A 7,961-nucleotide genomic window follows, 5' to 3' on the forward strand; every position below is an offset into this window, starting at 1 on the left:
TCTTGCCTTGCCTTAGGAATAATTTCGTTTTTCAAAAGTTGGAAAACCAACAGAGTTGCTGCTACTGAGTCTCATCACCAAGAAGGAATTAGGAGCTGAAGAAGAAATGATGGGAACCTTGGGAGGAGGGAGCTGCTTCATTTTTGAGATTGTGATACAGATGGAAGAGGACTTGAGTCTGACACGCAGCCTAGATTTCAAAGGAAATTATTTCAAAGGGTTCAGAGATAGGTAGGATCCCATGGCTATAATTCTACAGGGAATGCCAACCTGGGAGAGATGGGAAATTCTTCAAATTTCTGAAGATAGACAAACAGTTCTGAAGGGGAGGAAAAAAGGGATTTGCCTGTGGATTCACAAGTAATGAGAATGAAAACAAATGGATGGCATGGTCCTATAAGAATAGTGTCAGGAGTACAACTGCTCAGAATGAGCTGAGTGTGGGGAGAAAAGGTAAATTTCTTACAGTTATACTATGGAAAGAGAAGGTTCAAGGAAGAGAAAGGATCACTGCTTGGGGTAGCTAGGACAGTGAAAACAGAGAGAGTGAAGGCAGTTGGTTTCTGTTTTCTCTCATGTAGAATGATCTTAGGCCTGGATGTTAGGGCAAGAAAGCTGGTCCATAGGAAGTTGAAATCCAAGATAAGTAAGGAATTGATGAAAGCATCTAGTTAGCCTTGAAGAGTTCAAATCACCAGGCTCAATCAAGGTGCATCTCAGGGTATTGAAAGAACTAAGGAATGGGATTGCTGAGCCACCATCAATGATCTTTAAAAGGTTTCTAAGAAGGGGAGAGGTGTCATAGGCCTGGGAAAGGTCAAATGTCTCAATTTAAAAAAGGCGGGGAGAAGAGAGTAGTATCTGCAAACTAAAGGCCAGTAAGGTTGACTTCAATTCCTAGTAAAACTCTGGGGCATATAATTTAAGGGATGGTTAGTAAACATCTAGAAAGAGAATCAGTGATCACAGAGCCAAATATGATGTCATCCTGCTAGACTAACAACTTTTCCTTTTCTGACAGAGTTATTAGACTTGCGGGTGAGAACAATATTGCAAATAAAATTCACCTTGATCACAGCAGAGCACTTTACAAAGGCTCTCAAGCCATTCTTATGAAAAAGATGTAGGTCAGATGAGAATACATTTAGATAGATCCAGCATTGTCTAAAAGGTAAGATACAAAGAGAAAACAGTTTGATGATGATTTTAATTGAGATGGAGCATCAAAGGGATCGGTGTTTGGCTCTATGTTGTTTAACCTTTTTTTTTCATTGGTGATTTAGGTGAACTTTTGGTCAAATTTTCTGATGACCCCAAGTGGGAGGGGGGTAGCTAATGTCTAGTGCAGCATTTCTTAAACTGTGGGTCGTGACCTCATAATGGGGTTGTGAAAAATTTGGCAATAGTAAAAAGTTTCTGAACTTGCAATGATCAAAAATTAATTCAAAATCAAACGCATAATGAATCTGAAGTGTTTCATGCTTACCCATGTTGCACCACTCAATTTTACTGCAGCTTTGGTTCTGAACACAAAGCACGTATACTTTGCACTGCGCATGCCCTCATGCCACACAATGGAAGGGGTCACTAGTGGAAAAAGTTTGAGAAACCCTGGCTAATGAAAGAGTTGGTAACCAAAAAGGTTTTGATAGATTAAAACACTGAGTCAAATCTAATGAGATGAAATTTAATCTAATAGTGTAGTGGATAAAAGGCTGGCTTTGGAGTCAGAAAGACTTACGTTGAATTCCTCCATCTGATATATACCGATGCAGGTGGGCAGATGATGTACCGTGTGTGCCCAAAACGGCAAGTTACAGATGAGTCACCCATCTGAATTTCTGAAGAAAATGTTCATTCCAGCATTTCTTTATATTGATGAAATCATAGGTCTAGACAAAAAAAAAAAAGTCATTTCTGATACAGGTTTAAAAATTCAACTTCAAAAATACAAGGTGGAGGCAGTATGACTCAAAAACTACTCATCTGAAAAAGATATGATACAATACAATAACCATTTATTAAGTGTTGACTATGTGCCAGGCAGTATGTTAAGCACTGGGTAGAAAACATAAAGGGACTATGGCTAAGGTAGTGAAAGGACTGGAGGGTTTTCCAAATGAGAATTGGTTAAAAAAATCTGGGGCTGTTTAGCCTGGAGAAGAGAAGGGGAAGGGTGTGGATTTTGGAGTCAGAGGACCTGAGTTCAAATTTTGCCTTTGTTGTTTACTACCTGTGTGATGCTGGACTTCAGTTTCCTTTCTGGGCTTCAGTTTCCTCATCTGTAAAGTGAGGGAGTTAGACCTGATATTATCCAAGGTCCCTTCCAGTTCTAAACCTAAGACTAGGAGTGGGGTAAGGGGGGGCAGCGTAGCGAATGATTGCTGTTTTCAAGTAATTAATGGTCTTACATGTAAAGGAGGAATTTGTGGGGGCCAAGAATTGGAAATTGAGGGGATGCCCATCAATTGGGGAATGGCTGAACAAGTTGTGGTATATGAATGTCATGGAATACTATTGTTCTATAAGACATGATGAGCAGGCGGATTTCAGAAAAACCTGGAAAGACTTAAATGAACTGATGCTGAGTGAAGTGAGTAGAACCAGGAGAACATTGTACACAATAACAACCACATTGTGTGATGACCAATTTTGATAGACTTAACTCTTCTCAGCAATACAAGGATCTAAGACAATTCCAAAAGACTCATGATGGAAAATGCTATCCACATCCAGAGAAAGAACTATGAAGTTTGAATGCAAATCAAAGCATATTATTTTCTCTCTCTCTCTCTCTTCTTTTTTTTTTTTGTTTCTTCTTTCTTGTGTTTTTTTCCCTTTGGTTCTAATTCTTCTTTACAACACAACTAATGAGGAAATATGTTTAATATAATTGTACATGTATAGCCTATATCAGACTGCATGTCATTTTGGGGAAGGGAAAGTGGAGGGAGGGGGAGAAAATTGAGAACTCAGAATCTTATAGAAGTGAATGTTGAAAACTAAAAACAAATAAAAAAATTTTTTAAGAGGGATTAGGTTTGTTCTGCTTGATGTCTGAGGACAGAGGCAGGAAGGTATGTGCATGGAGGTTGCAGAAAGGCAGATTTTAGCTCCACGTAAGAAAACATTTGTTAACAATTACAGTGGAACGGGCTGCTTGGGGAGGTAGGAGTTTTCCTCAAATTGAAGGTCTGGATGACCTTTTGATGTTCCTGTTTAGCTATGGGTTAGACTAGACGGGGTAGGAGGATCCTCCCAATTGTGAGATTACGTGAATCTCTAAGTCTTCCTGACCTAGAACACATGGTTCTCATTGGGGGAGCTCCCATCTCAGTATATAGTGAATGCATGGAGTATTTGACTTAACAAGTGAGAGAAGCAGAAGTTTTCCTCGGGTATCTGCATTCCTCCAACTGAAAGTCTAGAGTTTGACCATGACTGTCATCCTTAGGGAGTGAAGGATTTTGCAGTTGACCCTTTGGTATGTGTCAGCCTCATTTTCCTTGTTATCCCAAGGAACCCCTGCTACCTCAAAGAGCTTGTTATCTACTCCACTTCACCCCACCCCCACATATCTTCAAGTTATCCCATAGAACAAGTTGAAGTGTTGAAGGTCACTGAAAGCAATAAGTATTATGTAGCATTATATGGTCTTGAGCTGGAGGGTGTTTGGTATTTGGTGAGTTCGCACAGCCCTCCCTCACTCAAATCCAATTTAGTTGCAAGTCACATCATCATCTTCCTGATATCATGGTCCTCTTCCAGAATGAAAGACAAGCCACATGTTTGGTCTAACCCCCTCATTTTACAGATGAGGAAACTGAGGCCCAAAGAGTTAAAGGGACTTGCCCAAGTTTATGTGGGTAATAAGATTTGGACAAAGGACTTCTGATTCTGTATCTTTCTACTATGACTGTACACAGGATAAAGCAGAGGCTTGTTGTTCAGTTGTTTCAGTTGTGTCTGACTCTTTGTGACCCCATTTGGGGTTTTCTTGGCAAAGATAAGGGGGTAGTTAGCCATTTCCTTCTCCCACTCACTCTACAGATAAGAAAACTGAGGCAAACAGGGTTAAATGACTTGCCCAGGGTCACACAGCTAGTAAGTGTCTGAGTATGGATTTGAACTGATCTTCCTGACTCTAAACTTGGTGTTCTGTTCACTGTGCCACCTAGCTGCTCCAAAGCAGAGGCTACGTGGTATTCAATTATTTAGCTTTCTTGTAATTTTTCACACAAGTGTAGCCCAACCAGGCCATGTTAAAAGCATGTCCATTTAAACTAGTTCTTGAGGCATACAAGGAAGCTTGCCTGTCCTTCCCCACAAGAAGGGATCAACTACCCACCAAAGCAAACATCTGGAAGCTTGCCTTCCACTGAACACTGGGACATTATTCCCTGTCCTCATGAAGGGTGAATTTCTTTACATCTTCTGTTGGCTAATTCTTATTGAATTTCCATTGGGGCAGGAGTTTTACCTGAGTTCATCAGGAGTAAGGAGGGGGAGAAAGGAGCTAGAGACTTGTCCAAAGGTGCCATTGAATTCTCAGTGACACATTATTAACCTCTGATGGTTCAGAACTTGAGAATGGACTTGCTGGTTACAATGATCTCTTAAGGCTTCTTTTGACCTTCCCGGCTGGAATGGGCCTCCTAAGCCTGATTGCCATTTTTCCCATGAAACACCCGTCTTATACCGTCCCTAACTTTGGAGGGATCACAGGATCATAGATTTAAATCTGGGAGGGGTCTTAGAGCTTATCAAATCTAACTCCTTCACTTTACAGATGAGGACACTGAAGCTAGAGAGGACAAATGACTTGCCCTGGGTCACACGGGTAGTAAATGGAGTAGGATTTGTGTAGTCAGGTCTTCCTGTTAGATGCTCTATCCATTAAACCACTGCTTTTCTAGGGCAGGGGGAAGGTGCCTTATTTGTGTTATTTCACTTATCTGTTAATATCTGTGAAACTTATCATCTCTCCTTCTCTTATTCCTTATAGCTCTAATATTTTAAGATTCTTGTGGACCAGCACCTCCGATGTGAAGGCTTGCTAAGCCCTTTTCAGGGCTGTTCATCCACTTTTCGTATCCACCTGGCACTCAACTCTCACCTGTGACTCCAAGAAGCTGTAGCATGTGCAGCGGCCACACCTTGATAAACTGTCTCAGGTAGATGGGCCAAACTAATTTGAGGGCAACTAACGGGCCTCAAACCCTGTTGGTGAGGTAGGGGGATATCTACTACAAGCATGTGAAAACTTTATCCAGTGGACTAGCTGGGTGAGAATAATTTGTGCCAATGGCCATAAAGGTGTCTGAAGCAGGTGCTGTGGAATGCTTAGACCTTAGTCAGACATGGAAGATGCCAAGGTCATCCACTGCTTCCTGGCCCATTGCCAGGCATCCTGACTTTAGTCTTGCCACTTGACTCTGATGACTCTGAAAGATAGAATGGGGCTGATGACCTTATGCAACTCTGCCTCCCTTAAATTCAATTCACACACAAATCAAGACATCACCCCATGATGTCATTGGTCCTCTTCAAAAATGAAGGAGAAACAACAATATTTTAAGATTCTACAAGTCTATCTCTGGTTCTTCTGGTCTAGTTTAATGTGATATAAATTTTGACAAAGAGCTCTTGGAGACCACAAAGACATCTTAACCTAAAAGAACACCTCTCACTGAGAAATTTCAGACCCCATGGCAGGCCTGAGACTTTGAGGATCAGTATGCCTTCCCCAAGTCATAACATACTAGGAATTTTAAAAAATCCATATAAAACTGTAAACTTCTGTTATATAAAGCTTGCTTTTCTTCTTAAATATATAATAAATTCAACAGGTAACTTTCAAAGCTGTCTTGTTTGTCTGAGTTTCATATGGAGAACTTTTCAGCTCCCTCTATAATGGAAGGCCAGCCCTAGGAATGAGGGACATCTCTACGTTAGAAAGTTGGATAATCAATGCCCTTACAGAGCTTGGTATCATAATGTTCCCTGGTTGACACCTGATCCCTACATCTATGCTGTTCAGTTTGACTGAGACTTTTTAGATGAGGATGACAGACTAATTGGCTTGATGACCAATATCACTCTCATTGTCATAGCTGGATGACCAGTAACAAAGCTCTGAATCCTAGAGCACATATCTAGCTAATTCAGCCAGTTCTCTACTAGAGATTTCCTTGAAGGCAGAGACAAAGATTCTTTGGGGTCCTTTAGAGGAATAGTAGAGGAAAGGTGTTTTCTGGATACACATAGAAAAGAGCTGGGGCTGCCATATGCAAGGAAGAGCAAACTTGTTCTTCTTAACCTCAGAAGGCAGAACTAGGATAAATGGGAAGTTATAAAAAGGCAGATTCCTGACAATAGGGAAAGCTACCTGACAATCAGAACCAGTGAACAGTTGGGTGGGCTGGGGGCAGCGAGGTGGCACAGTGGATAGAGCACTGGCGCTGAAGTCAGTAGGACCTGAGTTCAAGTCCAGCCTCAGATCAAACACTTGACTCTTACTAGCTGTGTGACCCTGAGCAAGTCACTTAACCCCAATTGCCTAAAAAAGAAAAAAAAAAAGATTAAAAAAAAAACTTGTGTGGGCTGCCTGAGGAAGTAGTGGGCTTCCCATCACTGGAGGTCTTTATGTTTTTCTGTTATCTTGCTTTTATTCAGGTACTAAATGATCTATGAAGTCTCTGGGATTCCATGATAAGGCAAAGAAACCATTTGTCCACTGTGATGACATACCCAAACATCGGAACCATTCCTGGCCTATACCTATGGAATTCAGGCTGATCCAAAGTGGCCAGAGGAAGTACGAGGTACACACCAGGATCGACTACAGTATAGAGAACGGCTAACTGCAAGGAGGTTTCAGAGACAATCCACCCTTCCATCCAGGCCAAGTCCACAAGATAACCCAAGATTTGCCATCCTAGAGTGAGCTCTCCAGAGTATTCCAATTCGACTCCATGCCCAAGAACGTGAGAGATGCAGGATGGAGGAGATACTTCTGGAACCATGCCAGATGCTTAACAAAGAAGCCTGCTAAGGATAGAACAAGTACGGACTGAGCCAGGCTAAATCCCCCTTGGGCGGCTTCTGATTTCCAGTATCTGACATTTAGATGAAACTTTATAGTTTAAAAGTACTTTGCATTTGTGTGTCATATGAGCCCTACAACATGTAAGGGAATAAAGGGGTTGAGCAGAGGATAAAGGGTTCCCTAATCAACATGCTGAGATTTCTAGATGTGCACTTTTGTCTGAAAGCACTTGAGGGAATCCTCCCCTGGGAAATAGGCAAGCTCGCTGAAATTCTGCTGAGAGGACACAGGGACCTCCCTTCATTGAACTCCCTCACAGGGAACAACTCTGGTGAGTAGAGAGGACTTAAAAATAAGTGGAGACCGAGAGTCAGGAGTCTCTAAAAAAAGCTTGTTCTTCTATCCCTTTTTGCCTCCCTTGCTGGAGTAGGTAATACAATAATAGCTAGTATTTATATAAGGCTCTAAAGTTTGCAAAGTGCATTAGATTGTCGTAACAACCCTGTGAGGTAGGCACTATTATCCCCATTTTACAGTTGATGAAACTGAGGCAGAGAGGTTAAGTGACTTGCCTAGAGTCACATGGCTATTAAGTGTCTAAGAAGGATTTGATTTCAGGTCTTCCCTGACTCCAAGGCCAACAGTAGAATAGAAATTTATTGCACCACCTAGCTAATATAAGTAGAAAGAGGCTTGGACTTTTTATTTCAAATCTGAGAGTTCCTGAGAAGGAAGAGAAACACCCACAGAGGATCAATCATTCTGCAGCTGAAAGAGTAAGTAAACCCCATAGGTGGGGGCCAAGCAAGCTCTGGATCTTACAAAACCTGCCAACAGGCCTAAGTGATTCAGACAGTATAAGTCCATGAGATGAAAGTGACTTATTCAGCATCCACCCCCTCCCCAAACGTAC

General features: G+C 41.6%; 1 long non-coding RNA gene across 1 annotated transcript; it reads left to right on the forward strand.

Moving 5' to 3' along the window:
• Positions 1-7,526, forward strand: LOC114041174. Its single transcript, XR_003568891.1, has 3 exons — positions 1-231; positions 5,006-5,174; positions 6,676-7,526. It is a non-coding gene; the product is annotated as an uncharacterized LOC114041174 (long non-coding RNA).
• Positions 7,527-7,961: the final 435 nt, after the last annotated feature.

Source organism: Vombatus ursinus, unplaced genomic scaffold, assembly GCF_900497805.2.
Source record: "Vombatus ursinus unplaced genomic scaffold, bare-nosed wombat genome assembly UNPS02014168.1, whole genome shotgun sequence".
NCBI lineage: Eukaryota > Metazoa > Chordata > Mammalia > Diprotodontia > Vombatidae > Vombatus > Vombatus ursinus.